The sequence below is a fragment of the Vulpes lagopus genome, chromosome 6, assembly GCF_018345385.1.
Source record: "Vulpes lagopus strain Blue_001 chromosome 6, ASM1834538v1, whole genome shotgun sequence".
Lineage (NCBI taxonomy): Eukaryota > Metazoa > Chordata > Mammalia > Carnivora > Canidae > Vulpes > Vulpes lagopus.
The window spans coordinates 121669228-121689277 of NC_054829.1; the positions used below are offsets into that span (position 1 = coordinate 121669228).

At 40.7% G+C, this 20050-nt stretch overlaps 1 protein-coding gene across 8 annotated transcripts in view; it reads left to right on the plus strand.

The window, feature by feature from the left end:
• The first annotated feature begins 346 nt into the window (after positions 1-346).
• The window catches only part of LOC121492476 (importin subunit alpha-8-like), a 96538-nt gene continuing 76834 nt past the window's right edge, over positions 347-20050 (plus strand). For 5 of the 8 annotated variants that reach the window (XR_005988248.1, XR_005988247.1, XM_041757748.1 and 2 more), the window contains exons 1-4: positions 347-779; positions 889-1112; positions 5526-5632; positions 6237-6400. The gene's annotated coding sequence lies outside the window, so the exon portion shown is untranslated. The remainder of the gene's footprint in view (positions 780-888; positions 1113-5525; positions 5633-6236; positions 6401-20050) is intronic. The other 3 variants (XM_041757754.1, XM_041757751.1, XM_041757753.1) reach the window with 3 other exon arrangements.

A 20050-nucleotide genomic window follows, 5' to 3' on the forward strand; every position in this document is an offset into this window, starting at 1 on the left:
CCTGCTCTCCATTGGGTGTTGAAGGGGTAACGTTGTCTCGGATCGCTCCCTCCCCCCTCCCTTCTTCAGCAGGCCGCGCTCGCGTGCGACGCCCCGCCCACCTCGCCCCACACTTCCCTGCTTTCTCTCAGCGCCTCGGCTCGCAGAAGTACAAGACGGGGAGGGGCGGGCCTGAAGAAAAGATGCAGCGCCGGCCGCGCGCGCGCGCGCATAGGCGGTGGGGGGGCGGGGGGCGGACACTACAGCGCGTGCGCGGGTTCCGGAGCGCCACGCGCTCTCCTTTCCCCTGCGCCTCCTCCGGGGGGCCGGCCCCGCCCGGTTGGTTCCCTCCGCTCTACGCGCGTGCGCCGCGGAATCGCTTCCCTTCCCAGGCCTGGGTTCGCGTCCGCGGACTCCCGCCTCAGCGCGGGGGCTCGGCACGGGGACTTCACGTGCGCCGGGGCGGCCGCGGAGGCGGAGTCTCGTGGGGTCGCCTTTTCGTGGGCGCAGGTTGGCGGCTTGTGGGAGGCCGCGACCCAGTTTTCATTACTGGCGCAAACTGTTGAGGGGCGTCTCCTTTTTGGGCCCCCCCGGGCGCCGTCGCGCCTGTCTGGAGGCCAGGAGCGTGGGCGCGCAGACAGAGCTGCCGCCCGGAGGCGTAGGCGACGGGCTGGAGCCCTCCTGGCGCAGGAGGAGCGCACGGAGCCCGCTTGCTGTCTGCGCCGGCACCGAGCCGCCACCGACGGGGGTCTTGGCCGAGGCCGCTCCCGCAGAATTCGCTTTCAGGTTTTCCGCTGAAGGTGCTGTTCCTCGAATGAATAGTCTGTGGCGGTAGGGAAGTGGATAGAATGGGGCGGTCCTTCTGCTCCCTCATTCAGCTTTAACTCACGATTCTTTTTATCTCCTTAGGTCCTTCGTAGTCTTTTAGGCTCCCAAGTCCTTAAAAAAAAAAAAAAAAAAAAACCTGGCGTAAACGTCTCACGTCTGAAGCCTTGTTCTGGGCCCCGTACCTCAGGCGCTCATCTCACTGGACTTGGGCTTTCCTGCCCTGGTCTGTTTTGGTGTCAGTGAGTTCCCACACAACCACCCCAAGAACGGCCCGTGTGGACTACCGGTGGGCTGAAAGAATGAAGGTGTGTTAAGGGAGGAACACTTTGGGTCTAATCATTTTTTTTTTTTAAGATTTTATTTATTTATTCATGAGAGACACACAGAGAGGGGCGGATACACAAGCAGAGGGAGAAGCAGGCTCCACTCAGGCAGCCCGACGGGGGACTCGATCCCGGGTCCCCAGGGTCACGCCTGGGCGGAAGGCAGGCGCTGAACCGCTGAGCCGCCCAGGGATCCCCCAGTTTGGGTTTAATCTTGAGGAACCGGTGCCATGTAGGAAAGACCTAGGCAAGCAATAGGGGCATGTGATATGAGCTGAGGTACTTACTAGGGAAATGGCAAGTGGCCCATTTGGGCTTTAAGCTGTTAAGGAGGAGCAAAGTCTGGAGAACTAGGTTGGTAGTCTTTAGTCAAAGGATAGGCTTGGCCTTTACACTGTCCGTTTTGGAGGAGCCACCGAAGTTTTTTTTTTTTTTTTTTTTTTTATTCATTTATTCATGAGAGACAGAGGCAGAGACACAGGCAAAGGGAGAAGCAGGCTCCACACAGGGAGCCTGACGCGGGACTCGATCCAGTGTCTCCAGGATCACAACCCAGGCCAAAGGCAGGCTCCAAACCGCTGACCACCCTGGCATCCTGCCACTGAAGATTTTACAGTGGCAAATGACAGGCTCAAAACTTCTCTAGAGAGATTATCTCCCAAGTGTATTAAGGGTCGGAGTGAGAAAAGAATGGAAAACAAGTTAGTATGCTGCGTTCAGTATTTGTGCAAGAAATGAGGAAACTTAGAACTAAGTGGCATTAGAGCAGGGGTCTGTAAGCTTTTCTATAAAGGGCCAAACGTTGACATATTAGGCACTATCTTTTATAATTATTCAACTACTTTATAATAAGAAAGCAACCATAGAAGATACTTAAAGAAATAAGCATGGCTGTGTTCCAATAAAACTTTATTTATGGACACTGAAAAATTTTTAAATTTTTTTATTTATTTGTTCATAAATAGAGAGGCAGAGACACAGGCAGAGGGAGAAACAGGCTCCATGCAGGGAGCCCAATGTGGGACTCACTCCGGAGACTCCAGGATCACGCCCTGAGTGGAAGGCAGGTGCTAAACTGCTGAGCCACCCAGAGATCCCCTGGACACTGAAATTTTAGGTGTCATGAAATACTGATTTTTTTCAAGCATTTAAACATGTAAAAATCATTTTTTTTCATCTCTAGAGGTATAGTATATGTGCTGCCGAAGCGAGCACTCATCTCTAGAGGTATAAAAAGAGTCTACAGGGCATAGTTTGCTCACCTCTGCTATAAAGGTACATTCTTGAGGCAGAGGGAACAGCATTTTATTGGGAAAAATTAAGTGACCATGTATAATCTAGCCTCCAATCTAGAATACTTTTGGAACTGGAAGGGGGCACTATACACTGGGAGAACAGGATTAAAGTTAGATTATTCCAGACAAATCTGAGTCATCCTGAGGTTAATGGTTAGAAGCCAAACTGCTTTAGGACTTGGTAACAGGAAATGCCAATGATGGAAACAGGATACTTGGGAAGATACTGCTTTTGGGGAGAAGATGGATGCTTGTAGCAGTACCAGGTGTTACACAGTTGGGATGACATCAACGGCGGGAAGAAATCACCCCAGAGGCTTCATAGCAGGCTACTCCTTCTGTGTTACTGACCAGAACTGGGTCTAACTATTCCCTGAAACAGTAACTGACAGGGAGCTTGGGACTACCATGACTGGTCAGTGTTTAGCTTTTGGCAGTTTTTATGAAAGATTGTAACATGTGCTGGACACTTAGCATCTCTGGTCTCGTCCCACTAAATGTCAGTAGTACACTCCTGGTATTGGGGCACCAAACAAACCAACACTCTTCCCACCCCACACACTCCCTAGAAAGATGATGCTAGTTGAGTGGTTAAACCAGTTCGCGTAAGCCAATCAGGTTTCACCTTGGAGCTCAATTATGTATGTGTAGGTTTCTATTCCCTGATTGATTTGGAGAGAAGAGAGGAATTGAGCTGTATTGAAGTTCCGTTGTCAAAACAATAGGATGGAGAATGTTGAGTAGGTGACCAATGTTGTCTGCCACAGAAGTGAAAAGTTAAACATTTTCTTTTATATCCTTGATAAAATAAATATCTCAACTTTTCTACACTTGAAATCCTCCCTCCCCCGTTTTTTTAGTTCTCTGAGCAACTTCTTCTAAGGCTCCTGAACTGGTCTAGAAGAGTGTCGTACCCCCACCCCCACCCCAGATAACTCTCTCTCCCAGTAGGATACTCTTTCTTTGAATACTGTAATAACTTTCTGACTGATGGCTTGCTCTGTCTTTTCCTTCTTTATTCCACATGAAGGGACTATCCTGTATACTGATTTCCTTTACTCAGGCACCCTATCTCCAGTGGTGCTCAGCTATTTAAAGGAAACAACTCAGAAATCTCAGTTGGCACTCAAAGTTCTCTATAAATCCACAAATGGCTTCCCTGCCTTCCCCTTCTATAGCAAACCTAACCTACTCTATTTTTATTTTATTTTATTTTATTTTATTTTATTTTATTTTATTTTATTTTATTATTTTTATTTTATTTTATTTTATTTTATTATTTTATTTTATTTTATTTATTCATGAGAGACAGAGAGAGAGAGAGAGGCAGAGACACAGGCAGAGGGAGAAGCAGGCTTCTTGCAGGGAGCCCGATGCGGGACTTGATCCTGGATCTCCGAGATCATGACCTGAGCCAAAGGCACATGCTCAACCACTGAGCCACCTGGGCATCCCACCTAATCTACTTTACACATAACTTTTATTGTGTTGATCTATTTCCCATTACAATACCTAGTCTCTGTCCTCCAAATTGCTGAAATTATTCCCCATTCCAAGACTTTACTCTTTCTGTTTCCTTTGAGAGCGCCCTTCTTTTTTCCTTTTCAACCATCCAAGTTCTATTGTCTTTAATTTCCTTCTCTGTTCCAGGCCTGTGACTGTATCAGCTCACATTGATCTCTTTCTCTGAATTTCTACAAATTCCTTGCCTATACCATCCATTATATTTTATGTTCTTGACTGTTCTTGAAATTCTTTGGATCCCTAGATGTCTCCTTTTGCCTCTGTAGATGTTTCTTTTCTGAGTCTTTCCACCTTCCTTTTCCTCCTTATATCTATCTCTACCTTGCCAAGAGGTCACCTATATGCATCAGCCATTCTCTATGTTCTTTTCTTCTCTTTTTTGCTCTTTTTTTCTTGACATTTTATCCACTTAGTGATTTACTTGTCATCTCTATGGAGGATGTGCCTTTCCAGCCCTGACCTTTCTCTGGTAGATTATAGTACTAGCCACCAAATATTCCATTTCTTTTCCTGCATACATAGTAGACTTGAATTTCCCTATACTTTTAAATTCGATGTGGCCAGTAAAATGTGATTGGAAGTGGTTTGTGTCACTTTCAAGTAAAAGCTTTAAGAATGCACAATTTTTCATACCCTCTTTCCTTTTGGCACAATGAGGGAATGTTTTAGTTATCTATTACTGCATAGCAAAGCACCCCAGTAAGTATTTATAGGGCCTGGTTTAACATGGCTTCCCTAGCCATGTAGAGTAACCGGATTTCTTACATGGTGGTTCAGGACTCTCAGAAGTGCAAAAGCTTCCAGGTCTTATAAGTCTTAGGCCTAGAAATAACACATTTTATTGGCTAAAGCAGTCACAGGGCCAGTTCAATTTCAAAGGGAGGATAAATAAACTTCACCTCTTGATGGAGATTGGAGAGAAGAGTGACAAAGAATTTGTGGTCTTCTTTAATTTGTCACCCCAACAATATTTCAAATGGTGGCTGCTTCTGTCAATGAGGGTGCTAGCACTGAGCAAAGTGGAAAAGAGCCTTCAGCTAACATACACAGTTGTATGAATGAGAAATACATCTCTGCTGTTCTAAACCACTGAGATATTTGGAGGTGTTTGCTAGCAAACAAAGCCTAATCTATAGTAATACAAAAATTGGTACTGGAAGTAGAGCATTGCTGCAGCAAAAGCCTAAAATATGTGGCATTGACATATATGTTACAGATGTTAGTGGTTGGTTGTTAGGCAGCATCCATTTCTGATTCACTTATGAATTTTCCAGCAAATTTAGCTCAGAAATTTGCGCTCAATAAATATTTCTTAAATAAGAGAGGCTGTTTCTTTCCTTTTTTTTTTTTTTTTTAAGATTTTATTTATTTATCTGAGAGAGAGAATGAGAGACAGAGCACGAGCGGAGGGGGTGGGGTAGAGGGAGAGGGAGAAACAGCTTCTCCACTGAGCAGGGAGCCCAATGTGGTTCTCCATCCCAAGACCAGGATCATGACCTGAGCCAAAACCCAATGGACTGAGCCACCCAGGTGCCCCAAGAACCTGTGTCTTGTAAATCTGTTCTATTTATTTCAGAGGAAAATACTTCTTTCCCACACCAGATATTTCTTGAAGTATGGAGTGAGTGTCACTATCATACTCTCAATACTCTATTCCAGTGCTACTAGCAAGTTTCCTGATGTGTAAGTTTGGCATGTGCCAAATATCTTCTTCTCCCCTTTCCCATGGAAGTCAGGACTCCCACAGAAAGTGTGCTTTCTACTCTGCTGCTTCATACCAGAAGTTTCCCAGGGGCCTGCCCATGTTAGGGGATGTTTGGGGTAACCTTAACAAGATAAGCCCTTTGGGGGAAGGAGAGCTTCAGTTTTGGGAGCTAAGTTCATTGCCAGGGAGTGTCAAAACCTGTTGTTTGAACTTTAATTCATAAGCACATGAAAGTTTAGTGTTGGACATTAATAATTTTAGATTTAACAGGAAGTTAAAATCCGATTACTTTGGGTTGTAACTTAGAAGAACAAGATAATTTAACGGCTGAGCTTTTCATTTCTCCCTGGAAAATTCATATTGGGGTGGGTCAAAATCAAATTGAGCACATCTTTTTGGTTTTTAGTTTGAGTATTTTTATATTATCACTTGATTTTCTCTTAGAACCTTTATAATGTTGAAAAAGGTAGGGGGACATAATTTGAGAAACCAATAGAACAGGTTGTCAATTATAGCCTTGGGTACAGATTAACATTGGAACTAATTTATGAAATTTATGATATGTTGTTCTGACCCATTCAGGGCATTCTGGGAACAAAAATCTACACTTTACCGGTGACCCCAGGAGATCCCACAAAAGAGGTGAACTTTGTATTGGAAAAGTGATCTTATGAAGGTGGGAACAGGACTGCCCTGACTGCTGACTTCTTATCCAAGGAGGATAACTTCCAAGTTGATCTCAGTGGGTAAGCTTAAAGGGTTAAGGCAATGCTCTTGATCTAAGGAATCAGGCTGGGTTTAAAGGAAGTTGGTTAGTGAACTTAAATCTTAATGTACTCTGCCATCCATTTTCTGCTTTTAGTTTTATCACAAGAAGTGCTAAGGGAAATATTCAGAAACCTATTCTAACAGGATATGTACCCACTTAGAAACTTGAAGTAAATCACACATAAAATTTACCTTCACAGAAAAAAAAAATGTAATGTATGGTCTTCATACATTTTGCTGACATACCCACCAAATAATTTTTAGGTTGATATGTAAAATGTTTTTGGCCTAAATTTAGTTGCAAAAGATGTAATTTCTGGTTAAAGTAAATATGAATATTTTAAAATACAAAGGGTTAAAATGCATTTAATGAAATTAAATTCCATAGAAATTGGATATTTATCATCATTATTTTTTTTCCGAAATTCACATTATTTTTTCTCTTTGCGTTTGTATTTTCATTTTATTTTTCCATAAAAGTTTTAAAAATGTATTTTACATTTAAATATATTTTATTGCTTATTTTATCATTCTTTTCTGCAATAAAAATCTGTTTATAATTTAAACAGGTTTCTTTTTTTTTTAATTTAATTTTTATTGGTGTTCAATTTACCAACATACAGAAAAACACCCAGTGCTCATCCCGTCAAGTGTCCACCTCAGTGCCCGTCACCCATTCCCCTCCAACACCCGCCCTCCTCCCCTTCCACCACCCCTAGTTCGTTTCCCCGAGTTAGGAGTCTTTATGTTCTGTCTCCCTTCCTGATATTTCCCACACATTTCTTTTCCCTTCCTTTATATTCCCTTTCACTATTATTTATATTCCCCAAATGAATGAGAACATACACTGTTTGTCCTTCTCCGATTGACTTATTTCACTCAGCATAATGCCCTCCAGTTCCATCCACGTTGAAGCAAATGGTGGGTATTTGTCGTTTCTAATGGCTGAGTAATATTCCATTGTATACATAAACCACATCTTCTTTATCCATTCATCTTTCGATGGACACCGAGGCTCCTTCCACAGTTTGGCGATTGTGGACATTGCTGCTAGAAACATCGGGGTGCGGGTGTCCCGGCGTTTCATTGCATCTGAATCTTTGGGGTAAATCCCCAACAGTGCAATTGCTGGGTTGTAGGGCAGGTCTATTTTTTTTTTTTAATTTTTATTTTATTTTATTTATTTATGATAGTCATACAGAGAGAAAGAGAGACAGAGACACAGGCAGAGGGAGAAGCAGGCTCCATGCACCGGGAGCCCGACGTGGGATTCGATCCCGGGTCTCCAGGATCGCGCCCTGGGCCAAAGGCAGGCGCCAAACCGCTGCGCCACCCAGGGATCCCGGGCAGGTCTATTTTTAACTCTTTGAGGAACCGCCACCCAGTTTTCCAGAGTGGCTGCACCAGTTCACATTCCCACCAACAATGTAAGAGGGTTCCCTTTTCTCCGCATCCTCTCCAACATTTGTGGTTTCCTGCCTTGTTAATTTTCCCCATTCTCACTGGTGTGAGGTGGTATCTCATTGTGGTTTTGATTTGTATTTTCCTGATGGCAAGTGATGCAGAGCATTTTCTCATGTGCATGTTGGCCATGTCCATGTCTTCCTCTGTGAGATTTCTCTTCATGTCTTTTGCCCATTTCATGATTGGATTGTTTGTTTCTTTGGTGTTGAGTTTAATAAGTTCTTTATAGATTTTGGAAACTAGCCCTTTATCTGATATGTCATTTGCAAATATCTTCTCCCATTCTGTAGGTTGTCTTTTAGTTTTGTTGACTGTATCCTTTGCTGTGCAAAAGCTTCTTATCTTGATGAAGTCCCAATAGTTCATTTTTGCTTTTGTTTCTTTTGCCTTTGTGGATGTATCTTGCAAGAAGTTACTGTGGCCGAGTTCAAAAAGGGTGTTGCCTGTGTTCTCCTCTAGGATTTTGATGGACTCTTGTCTCACATTTAGATCTCTCATCAATTTTGAGTTTATCTTTGTATATGGTGAAAGAGAGTGGTCCAGCTTCATTCTTCTGCATGTGGATGTCCAATTTTCCCAGCACCATTTATTGAAGAGACTGTCTTTCTTCCAATGGATAGTCTTTCCTCCTTTATCAAATATTAGTTGACCATACATTTCAGGGTCCACTTCTGGGTTATCTATTCTGTTCCATTGATCTATGTGTCTGTTTTTGTGCCAGTACCACACTGTCTTGATGACCACAGCTTTGTAGTACAACCTGAAATCTGGCATTGTGATGCCCCCAGCTATGGTTTTCTTTTTTAAAATTCCTCTGGCTATTCGGGGTCTTTTCTGATTCCACACAAATCTGAAAATAATTTGTTCTAACTCTCTGAAGAAAGTCCATGGTATTTTGATAGGGATTGCATTAAACGTGTAAATTGCCCTGGGTAACATTGACATTTTCACAATATTAATTCTGCCAATCCATGAGCGTGGAATATTTTTCCATCTCTTTGTGTCTTCCTCAATTTCTTTCAGAAGTGTTCTATAGTTTTTAGGGTATAGATCCTTCACCTCTTTGGTTAGGTTTATTCCTAGGTATCTTATGCTTTTGGGTGCAATTGTAAATGGGATTGACTACTTAATTTCTCTTTCTTCAGTCTCATTGTTAGTGTATAGAAATGCCATTGATTTCTGGGCATTGATTTTGTATCCTGCCACGCTACCAAATTGCTGTATGAGTTCTAGCAATCTTGGGGTGGAGGCTTTTGGGTTTTCTATGTAGAGTATCATGTCATCGGCGAAGAGGGAGAGTTTGACTTCTTCTTTGCCAATTTGAATGCCTTTAATGTCTTTTTGTTGTCTGATTGCTGAGGCGAGGACTTCCAGAACTATGTTGAACAGCAGTGGTGAGAGTGGACATCCCTGTCTTGTTCCTGATCTTAGGGGAAAGGCTCCCAGTGCTTCCCCATTGAGAATGATATTTGCTGTGGGCTTTTCGTAAATGGCTTTTAAGATGTCGAGGAAAGTTCCCTCTATCCCAACACTCTGAAGTGTTTTGATCAGGAATGGATGCTGTATTTTGTCAAATGCTTTCTCTGCATCTAATGAGAGGATCATATGGTTCTTGGTTTTTCTCTTGCTGATATGATGAATCACATTGATTGTTTTACAAGTGTTGAACCAGCCTTGTGTCCCGGAGATAAATCCTACTTGGTCATGATGAATAATTTTCTTAATGTGTTGTTGGATCCTATTGGCTAGTATCTTGTTGAGAATTTTTGCATCCATGTTCATCAGGGATATTGGTCTGTAATTCTCCTTTTTGGTGGGGTCTTTGTCTGGTTTCGGAATTAAGGTGATGCTGGCCTCATAGAACGAATTTGGAAGCACTCCATCTCTTTCTATCTTTCCAAACAGCTTTAGTAGAATAGGTATGATTTCTTCTTTAAACGTTTGATAGAATTCCCCTGGGAAGCCATCTGGCCCTGGACTCTTGTGTCTCGGGAGGTTTTTGATGACTGCTTCAATTTCCTCCCTGGTTATTGGCCTGTTCAGGTTTTCTATTTCTTCCTGCTCCAGTTTTGGTAGTTTGTGGCTTTCCAGGAATGCATCCATTTCTTCTAGATTTCCTAATTTATTGGCGTACAGCTGTTCATAATATGTTTTTAGAATCGTTTGTATTTCCTTGGTGTTGGTAGTGATCTCTCCTTTCTCATTCATGATTTTATTAATTTGAGTCTTCTCTCTCTTCTTTTTAATAAGGTTGGCTAATGGTTTATCTATCTTATTAATTCTTTCAAAGAACCAACTCCTGGTTCTGTTGATCTGTTCCACAGTTCTTTTGGTCTCGATATCATTGAGTTCTGCTCGAATTTTAATTAACTGTCTTCTTCTGCTGGGGGTGGGGTCTATTTGTTGCTTTTTCTCTAGTTCCTTTATGTGTAAGGTGAGCTTTTGAATTTGAGTTCTTTCCAGTTTTTGAAGGGATGCTTGTATTGCGATGTATTTCCCCCTCAGGACTGCTTTTGCTGCATCCCAAAGATTTTGAACGGTTGTATCTTCATTCTCATTAGTTTCCATGAATCTTCTCAATTCTTCCTTAATTTCCTGGTTGACCTTTTCATCTTGTAGCAGGATGGTCCTTAACCTCCACGTGTTTGTGGTCCTTCCAAACTTCTTGTTGTGATTAAGTTCTAATTTCAAGGCATTATGGTCTGAGAATATACAGGGGACTATCCCGATCTTTTGGTATCGGTTCAGACCCGATTTGTGACCCAGTATGTGGTCTATTCTGGAGAAAGTTCCATGTGCACCTGAGAAGAATGTGTATTCAGTTGAGTTTGGATGTAAAGTTCTGTAGATATCTGTGAAATCCATCTGGTCCAGTGTATCATTTAAAGCTCTCGTTTCTTTGGGTATGTTGTGCTTAGAAGACCTATCTAGTATAGAAAGAGCTAGATTGAAGTCACCAAGTATAAGTGTATTATTATCAAAGTATTTCTTCAGTTTGGTTATTAATTGGTTTAAATATTTGGCAGCTCCCACATTCGGGGCATATATATTGAGGATTGTTAAGTCCTCTTGTTGGATAGATCCTTTGAGTATGATATAGTGTCCCTCTTCATCTCTCACTATAGTCTTCGGGGTAAATTTTAATTTATCTGATATAAGGATGGCTACCCCTGCTTTCTTTTGAGGACCATTTGAATGGTAAATGGTTCTCCAACCTTTTATTTTCAGGTTGTATGTGTCCTTCTGTCTAAAATGAGTCTCTTGTAGACAGCAAATAGATGGGTCCTGCTTTTTTATCCAGTCTGAAACCCTGTGCCTTTTGATGGGGTCATTAAGCCCGTTCACGTTCAGAGTTGCTATTGAGAGATATGAGTTTAGTGTCATCATATCTATTCAGTCCTTGTTTTTGTGGATTGTTCCACTGAACTTCTTCTTAAAGGGGAATTTTTAGAGGCCCCCTTAAAATTTCTTGCAGAGCTGGTTTGGAGGTTACATATTCTTTCAGTTCCTGCCTGTCTTGGAAGCTCTTTATCTCTCCTTCCATTTTGAATGAGAGCCTTGCTGGATAAAGTATTCTTGGTTGCATGTTCTTCTCATTTAGGACCCTGAATATATCCTGCCAGCCCTTTCTGGCCTGCCAGGTCTCTGTGGAGAGGTCTGCTGTTACCCTAATATTCCTCCCCATAAAAGTCAGGGACTTTTTTTCTCTTGCTGCTTTAAGGTTCTTCTCCTTATCTTTGGAATTTGCAAGCTTCACTATTAAATGTCGAGGTGTTGATCGGTTTTTGTTGATTTTAGGGGGGGATCTCTCTATTTCCTGGATCTGAATGCCTGTTTCCCTTCCCAGATTCGGAAAGTTTTCAGCTAGGATTTGTTCAAATACATATTCTGGCCCTCTGTCCCTTTCGGCGCCCTCGGGAACCCCAATTAAATGTAGGTTTTTCTTCCTCAGGCTGTCATTTATTTCCCTTAATCTATCCTCATGGTCTTTTAATTGCCTGTCTCTTTTTTCCTCAGTTTCCCTCTTTGCCATCAACTTGTCCTCTATGTCACTCACTCGTTCTTCCACCTCGTCAAGCCTCGTCGTTAGGACTTCTAGCTTGGATTTTTAAACAGGTTTCTATGATCAAAAGATTCTGTCAAAAACTTCTTTTGGATTGAATTATTATTACAATCATTAGTGTACATAATTGATCATAACTACATTATAAATTTTTATACATCATTACTAAAGAGAACTAAAATTTTATTGGAAATATGTCTCTGAACGAAATGGTTAGAGCTCCCCAATTAGTTCATGGATGTAATTTTTTGCTAGGAGACAGATTAGGAAAGGACAGAATAGAACTATTAGGTATAGGGTTTATCAAAAATGATTAAATAATTATTGTTGAATGCATTATTTACAATAGAAAATTATATGTCTAAATCTACATAAAAGATAGCAGTGAATAATGAGGTGAGATGGTTAACAAGTGATGATGAGTAGTACTGTGAATAAATCAATATAGATTTACTATATTCAATAGTTGTCAGGTGAAAATTAATGAAAATATTTTCTTCTGTGAGTCTATCAGTGCTCAAGAAATACATTGACTTAACCTTTGATATGTGTTTCTTTTACATGTTAACATTTATCTGTTGATAGAAATTTGGAATTTTTTGGGGGATCCCTGGGTGGCTCAGCGGTTTAGTGCCTGTCTTCAGCCCAGGGCGTGATCCTGGAGTCCCGGTATCAAGTCCCACATCGGGCTCCCTGCATGGAGCCCGCTTCTCCCTCTGCCTGTGTCTCTGCCTCTCTCTCTCTCTCTCTCTCTCTGTGTCTCTCTCATGAATAAATAAATGAAATCTTTAAAAAAAAAAAAAGAAATTTGGAATTTTTTGATATTCTTCTCCTTGAAATCACTTGAAATATGTAGCTGAAACACAGAATGAGACTTTACATCAAGTTCTTTCTCATTACTGAGCAGGTATACCTTGTAGCTGACTGGTATTTCCCAGAATGTTTTCCACAAATCATCCGTATTTGAATTCTGAGAGAGATATATGAAATCTTGCTGTGAGTTTGGGATCCAGTTGAAGTAGGGCTGAATCTCCTTCAGTATTTCTCTTTGCTATCTCAACAGTGTTCTTTGGCATTATCAGGCAATGGGAGAGGAAATGGCATTGGACATAATCATAACTCCTGCCATCCCACTCTACAACATAGAATAAACTCAGAACACTCCAGGAGTGCTTGGGTGGCTCCAATGGGATTAGCATCTGACTCTTGATTTCAGCTTAGGTCATGATCTCAGGGTTGTGAGATCAAGCCCAATGTCGGGCTCAGTGTGGAGTCAGCTTGGGACTCTGCCTCTCCCTCTTCCTCTGCCCTTCCCCTACGCACACATTCTCCCTCTCTCAAATAATAAAAAAATTAAAAAATAAATAAATAAATAAAATCTTTGGAAAAAAACCTCAGAACACCCCAAGACAGACCAAAATACCCAATTTGAAGCATGATGCTTCTCTCTTAACAAAAGTGTATATAAGATAAGGAAAATCAGGAAACCCTCCTATAGGTTTATCATGCCTGGATTTTTTTTTAAATTTTTATTTATTTATGATAGTCACAGAGAGATAGAGAGAGAGGCAGAGACACAGGCAGAGGGAGAAGCAGGCTCCATGCACCGGGAGCCCGACGTGGGATTTGATCCCAGGTCTCCAGGATTGCGCCCTGGGCCAAAGGCAGGCGCCAAATCGCGGCGCCACCCAGGGATCCCTATCATGCCTGGATTAAATTAAATATTGATATCAATATTAGAATTGTTCCTTTGTATGGTGACTCAGAGGGGTTTTGTACATGGAAACATTTGCTGTTGTAAGATCTGGGATGGGTGAGAGGATGCTGGTTTTTTGTAAGTGGGAAAAGAATGATTTTGGAATTGGAAAAATAGAATTTTTATGACATTTCAACCTCAGTCATATTTTAGGCAGCTCAGTTTTAAGAAAGAGTAGGTAAAAGTTGAATAAATGGAATTGATTTCCTAAAAATTAAATGTGTTCTCCTTGGAAAATACTTGTAGAATCCCAGGATAGACTAACTCCAGTTTGGAGACTACTAAGTTTAAGACAATAAAATTGTGTGGGGAATGTGGTCTAGTTGCAGGGGATTCTGTTAACACTCTTAGCCTCTTTGGTCTCTTGGTGTCTTCCCCATTGGCAGGATTTGCTGGATGGTGAGAAACAGGTGAAAAAGCTCAGCACCTTGGCCAGTCTTAATCTTGGAGTGAGGCTGCTAGCAGGAATCATACCTTCTGGTTTGTTTCTTTGTACTGCAGATTTTACAGGGATAAATCTTTGAAGTGGATGAACGGGATAATCTCTCTTGTCCTGCTCTGCTAGTCAGTGACTCAGTGGGATGTATGCCTTGTCCCAGGGTTCAGTGTTGGGAGGCTCATTGGTACTGCCCTGTTCCCAGCATCAGCTTTATCAGTAAGAGTGATAGTTCTCAGCTGTCTATTTTTTTTTTTTTTGTCTGTTTTTCAGTTGGTTCACAACTTGATAGGAAGAGGAGTATGGTTTACCCCTAAAGTCCCCTAATTATTCTCCATCCTTAACAGTGCTATGACTATTAACACGATAAATGTGTACTGTGAATTTTTCTAAGTTCTTTTAGCCACGAAGTTTTATTCAATCCTCTTGCTTTTTTTCTAATAATGTTTTGTATATAGCTTATATATTTGTGCATAGTAATAAGTGTAGTTTGTTTTCAAACTGTTATTTTCTAAGAGACTATCACTGGACAATATATAAAACATCAGACGAGTTAAGTTCAGGGGAAAAAGAATTGCTCTTTAAGACATACTGTCTTTGGAGTTTCACAGAACATGAATGAATACTTGTAGGGGGTTGAGTAAGGGAATCAAGCTTGCCATTCTGTTTCTTCCTGTGCTATAATTTACCTGGCCTGCTAAGCCTTAGTTTTAACATTCATAAAACAATGATATGAAGCATAGCCATGATATGAGAAAATAAGATTATAAAGCAAAATAAGTGCATAAAAATTTCAAGGAAATGACACTTTTTAAAGGGACACAAACCTATGTTCTGTAAGCACTTGGGTCTTTAGAAAATGAGCTATGTTCTAGATTGCAAAAAAAAAAAAAAAAAAAAATATATATATATATATATATATATATATATATCAGAAGCTTAAAAGCTTTAGTTTAACACAAAATAAACTTCTTGAATTCTCTACAATAAATTGGTGTGGATAATTCAAATATTGTCACACACTAGCAGAGATTTTGACTGGCTTTGACTTTGTTGTGGTTATAAGGAAATTCTCCAGCAGAACACTGATTTTTAAAAGCAAACAGGTGTAGGAATTTCAGATGAGAAGACCAAACAGATCACAATTTTTTATTCTTCTTTTCCTCTTGCCTCCAACATCTAATTTAACATGAAGTTCTATTGACCTTGTCTCCAGAATATTATCCCAAACCTGACCAACCACGTCTCACCAGATCTTATGCTGCCATCCTTGTACAAGCTATCAGTTGTTCTGATTTGGACCACAACAACAGCCTCTTGTTGTCCACTCTTGCCTTCTTAGAGTTCATTCTCTGACAATGTTAGCCATTTAGCAATATAAATCAGATTCTATCACTTTGCTACCTGTACTTCACTAATGTCTTTCTTTTGCATTAGAATAAAATCCATACTCCTTATCATGGCTTATATGATCTATTCTACACCTACCTTCTGGTTGCTCTCATATCACCTTCCTTGCTCATTATGCTTTAGCCATACTAATTTTCTTTGTTTGAATATTCCAAGTTCATTCCTATCTTAAAGATTTTGCATTTACTCCTCTTTATGCCCAGAATTCTCTGCTCTCAGATTTTTCTTTTTTAAGATTTTATTTATTTGTTCATGACAGATACAGAGAGAGAAGCAGAGACACAGGCAGAAGGAGAAGCAGGCTCGATGCAGGGGGCCTGACGTGGGACTTGATCCCGGGTCTCCAGGATCACGCCCTGGGCTGAAGGCAGGCGCTAAACTGCTGAGCCACCCAGGATCCCCGCCCTCAGATTTTCTAATGCCTGACTGAGAAAATTCTCATCACTTAGGACTTAGCTCAAATGTTCACCCCTCAGAGAAGCCTTACCCTGATCATATGTCTAAAGAGCTCTCATTCTCTCTCCCTCAACTTTAATCATTTCTTATCATGCTTAATTTTCTTTATAGCATTTGACACTACCTGAAATTATCTCATTTTTACATGTTTATTATCTGTCCCTTTGCTAACCTCCAGGAGAATGTGATTCCATGATGATAGAGCTTGTCTGTCCTATTTCCTGCTGTATTGTCACAGCTTAGAATGAAGATGGCCATTTGGTGGGAGTTATTAAATATTTGCTGAATGAATAAATGAATCAAGGTCCAGATGTAACCAGGAAAGGCCTCCCCAAAAGCTTTCACTGTAGTAATTTGCCATAGTGTAGACTTGTGGACATTCATTTTGAATGCTCGAACATCTACTTTTGCCAATACATAGAGGTTTTTTCCTCTAGGGCAGAACTTAAATTAACCAAGAAGCAGGATTGACATATAAAATCCCTATGCCAGGGATCCCTGGATGGCTCAGTGGTTTAGTGCCTCCCTTCGGCCCAGTGCGTGGTCCTAGAGTCCGGGGATTGAGTCCCACATCAGGCTCCCTGCGTAGAGCCTGCTTCTGTCTCTACCTATGTCTCTGCCTCTCTTTCTCCGTGTCTCTCATGAATAAATAAAATCTTTTTAAAGAAATCCCTATGCCAGTTAGTTTTCAGTAAGCAATAAGACTGTCACATGGACCCAGTCTTGCGCTGCTATGACCTGTTGAGGATTCTCTGCCTATGGGCCAACATATATAAGATGGGGAATTATTTTTTTAAGATATTATTTATTTATTCATGAGACACACACACATACACAAAGGCAGAGACTTAGGCAGAGGTAGAAGCAGGCCCCCCCACAAGGACCCCAGTGTGGGACTCAATCCTGGACCCCGGGATCATGCCCTGAGCTGAAAGCAGATGCTCAACTGCTGAGCCACCCAGGTGTCTCAAGATGGGGAATTAAAGCAGAAACTTTTTGGGAAAACATGGAATACAAGAAAGGGATTAAATGGTTTGTATAGTTAAAGATATCCATTTATGTATGTATGTTTGTATGTATTTTATTTATAGATCTCTGTGTTTTGTGTTCTGTGCTAGGTACTGAAGAATCACCATGGAAAAGTATCAAGTACCAGCCCATATGGATTTTCAGTCTAGTTGGCAAGGCAGGCAATAATAAACAGATAGTTATGAATAAATGTCAAAAGTACTTTTTTTAGATTAGTTCCAGGGTGGTATGGGAGGACCTAGAAGGGAAACTGAGCCTTGGGAGATTGAGATGAGTTTCTCAGGAAATGGGAGTGTTTTAGCTGAGCTCTGAGGAGTTAGCCAGGCAGAACTGAAATGGCATGGGGGAAGGGCACTGCTGACAGAAGCTGCAGCCTAAGCAAAGGTCTAGAACCTGGAGAAAGCAGAGCTTTCTAAAAACTCCACATAGTTCACTGTGGCTAGAGTGGAGTTTAAGGTTGGAATAGGGTGGGGTGAGAAGCCTGGTGATAAGACCCATGGACGTAGGCTTGGACTTTATCCTGATAAGGAGTAAAAGGGAGCCACATAAAAGTTTTTATTTTGGTGGAGAGGTGGAGTTAGTCTTTCACATTGCTGAAGTACAACCGATACTTTGTGTTCCTTTTTTCTACAGATTTTTCCACAAACATCTAGGTAAAGTCCACACTCCTTTTCCCTGAACACATGACCCTTCCTTTGGTCACCCTCAGCTTTATACCTGCTACTCTCCATTGTGTATTTCCTACTCCAACCTGCCAAAACTTCTCAGTTTCTAGATTCACTCCACAATCTTTAATTATGCTTTTGTATCCTCCATTTTTGCTAGCACCCTCACCCACCCCACTTCCAAAAAGTTATTGGATTATTCTTCCAAACTACAAAAGCAATATATATTCTTTGCAACAAGCCAAACAGCACAGAAATGTGCAAAGAAAAAGTTAAAATGTTCTTCTTTTCTCTCACCACCAGATAGACATCCATGTAGTGTGCTCTAAATCTCAACTATATTTAATAAATACTCCAAAATATTTAAAAAGATTTATTTATTTATTTATTTATTTATTTATTTATTTATTTATTTGAGAGAGAGACAGTGCTGCCTTGTGTGCATGAGTGGGGGGAAGCGCAGAGGGAAAGAATCTTCAAGCAGACTCCTTGCTGAGTGCAGAGGCTGATGTTCAGGAGCTTTATCCCACAACTCATAGTATCATAACCTGAGCCAAAACCAAAAGTTGAATGCTTAACCCAACTGAGTCACCCAGGAGCCCTGGTGCTCTAAAATATTTTTAACTAAAATAGATCTATGCTATAAAATGTGTACAGTTCTCACTCCCCAACACCCCCTCCCCCCCGCCAAATATGGACATCATTCCAATATGGGCTAGATGCCTAGGCTTTATCTCATTTATTCCACAACTACCATGTGAGATAGGTACTGTTGGGTAGATGAGGAACTGAGATGTGATCAATTTGCCCTCAGTTGCACAGCTAGTGATTGTGGGAGCAGCAGTTTGAACTTGGGCAATATGGCTCTTTTTTTTTTTTTTTTTTTAAGATTTTAATTATTTATTTGTTTATTTGACACAGAGAGTGTACAAGCAGGTGGAGCTTGCAGACAGGGGGAGTAGCAGGTAGCGGGATGGCAGGCAGGGAAAGAGGGAGAAGCAGCTCCTCACTGAGTAGAGAGCCTGATGTGGGGCTAGGACCCAGGATCCTGGGATCATAACCGGAGCTGAAGGCAGCCACTAACTGACCATCCAGGCACCCTTGGCAATGTGACTCTTGAGTCCCAATAATGCTATTTTTATTTTTTGTAATAACCATACAGTATTTATATGGATGTTCAGAATTTATTCAGTCATTTCCCTACTGGTGAATGTTGAGGTTGTTGTGGGTTTTTTTTTGCCACTATTTAAAATGCCTCAATATGTAATTCTCCAAAGTGGGATTTGAGTTCAGAGGGCTCATTCATTCATTCATCCACTCATTTTTAAACAAAATCCAAACAAAAAGCACCATCAGGATAACTGTGAGTGCCTTTGAATCATGACTTTTTAGTTATATAAAGGTTTTAAATAAGCAGCAATTCATTACTATGTACATTGTTAAGACTTTGAATTTTGACAAGCTGAATTTAGCTGAGCTACCTGTAAAATATAGCTTAGCTAATCATTTCTATTTCTATCCAGAAATGCATCTCATTGTACCCCAGTTATCAAGGTGAATATGCTAGTTATTTGCTAGCTTACTTTGTTTTGGAAACAAATATGTCCAATCTTCTTCAATAATTATATAACACATGTCAGCACTTCAAAAAGCAATGACTGGGACTAGTATTCAGCATGGTGATTTATTCAGAGGTTGTTCCTTATATGGATTTTTTTCCTCCTGACTTACATTTCTTCAGCTTACATTTTAGTTTTTCATTATGTCACATAGTAAAAAGTGCTCCCTAGATGACAGTTGATAATAAGTTATTACTGTTGTTTTGAGTACATTTATTTTTCTTGCTTTATTGAATGTTCTTCCCCTGTAGAGAGCAACCTTGAAGGTTTTATTTTCATTTAGCTTTATATATGTCTTCAAATAAGAAAATTAAATCCTGTTGTTTTCATAAATGGCTATCATCAACTCTGAGTTATTTTCTTGTTGATAAAGAATAACCCAGATAGAAGTGCTAAAGGGTATAGCGATGGCTTGCCTTATTATTTTAGAAAATATTGGCCATCAATTAATACTGCAACTTGGCAGATGTCTTCCTGCTCATCTCAGGCAATAAATTTGAAATGGCACAAATAAAAAATACATATTATAATCAGTTTGTTCCAAAACTTTGAACATCCTCACCATGAATAACATTATGTGCTACATTTTTTAACCTACAGGCTACCATGGAAAAACAACTATAAGAAGGTTTTGTTGTCTAGATTTAATATTGAACATTTTTTACGTTATCTGAGCTTGTGCACCAAAGATGCAAGACAGGGCTGGAAGTAGGGCAGTGAGGCAATTTCT